This window comes from Siphateles boraxobius, unplaced genomic scaffold, assembly GCF_051911475.1.
Source record: "Siphateles boraxobius isolate OS27281-9 unplaced genomic scaffold, OSU_SipBor_1 228, whole genome shotgun sequence".
NCBI classification, from domain to species: domain Eukaryota; kingdom Metazoa; phylum Chordata; class Actinopteri; order Cypriniformes; family Leuciscidae; genus Siphateles; species Siphateles boraxobius.
Window position 1 is genome coordinate 105,001 of NW_027508842.1, and position 1,395 is coordinate 106,395.

The window sequence follows — 1,395 nt, forward strand, 5'->3', positions numbered from 1 at the left end:
AACAAAACAATACGCAACAATTTTGTTATGTGAAATATAATAAAACTGAAACTTCAGTCAAGTCACCTTTATTTATATAGCGCTTTTTAAAATACAGAGTGTTTCAAAGCAGCTTTACAGAGATGACAGAAAAACAATTGTAATTAGTTTTTTTTTACAATTACAGTTGTAATAGTATTGTTAAATGTAAAATGAAATGTCCCTAACTAAGCAAGCCAAAAGGAACCAAAACTTCATCAGTGACAGAATGGAGAAAAAAACCTTGGGTGAACCCCGGCTCAGTCGGGGGGGCAGTTCTCCTCTGGCCAATGAACGAACAGTGTATAATTATGATTTAGGCAGCATTATAGGTCAGGAGTCAGATGAGATCAGAACTTTCACAATATTTATCCAGTTCATCTGGTTGGGTCGGAGTCATCATGCCGGTATGGAGACGAGTTTGTTGAGGTGTCCATGAGGCCTTCACAGTGTTGATGAGGCTGGCACTTCAGGACTGCGATGTCGTCATGTCCAGGCGCTAATATGGTCGTACTTCCTGGTTCTGGTAAGAACTCTAGCGGCTGCGTTTTGGACCAGCTGTAGTTTGTTTATTAAGCGTGCAGGGCAACCACCCAGTAGAGCATTACAATAATCTAGCCTTGATGTCATGAACGCAACTAAATGTTCAGCATTTGTCATTGAGAGTATGATATATTTTTAAGATGTAAAAATGCGGTTTTACAGATACTAGACACGTCACTTACAAATGAAAGATTGGTATCAAAGAGCGCACACACACACACACACACAGGTTCCTAACCGACAACGAGGACTTGACAGAGCAACCATCAAGTGTTAGACAGTATTCTAGGTTATTACATGAGGAAGTTTTTTGTCTTTTAATTAGAATCTCTGTTTTTCAGAATTTAGTAGTAGGAAATTACTAGTCATCCAATTTTTTATATCAACTATGCATTCCAATAATTTTGTGGATTGGCAAGTTTCGTCAGGGCGTGAAGAAATATAGAGCTGAGTATCATCAGCATAACAGTGAAAGCTAATTCCATGTTTCCTGATGATATCTCCTAAAGGTAGCATGTACAGAGTGAACAGCAGCGGTCCTAGTACTGAGCCTTGTGGTACGCCATACTGAACTTGTGATCGATAAGACATCTCTTCATTTACTGCTACAAACTGATAGCGGTCAGATAAATATGATTTAAACCATGCTAATGAAATTCCACTAATGCCAACATAGTTTTCGAGTCTATTTAAAATAATGTTGTGGTCGATAGTGTCAAATGCAGCACTAAGATCAAGTAACACTAATAGAGAGATAAACCAGGATCGGATGATAAGAGCAAATCATTTGCGACTCTAATGAGAGCTGTCTCAGTGCTATGGTGCGGTCTAAAT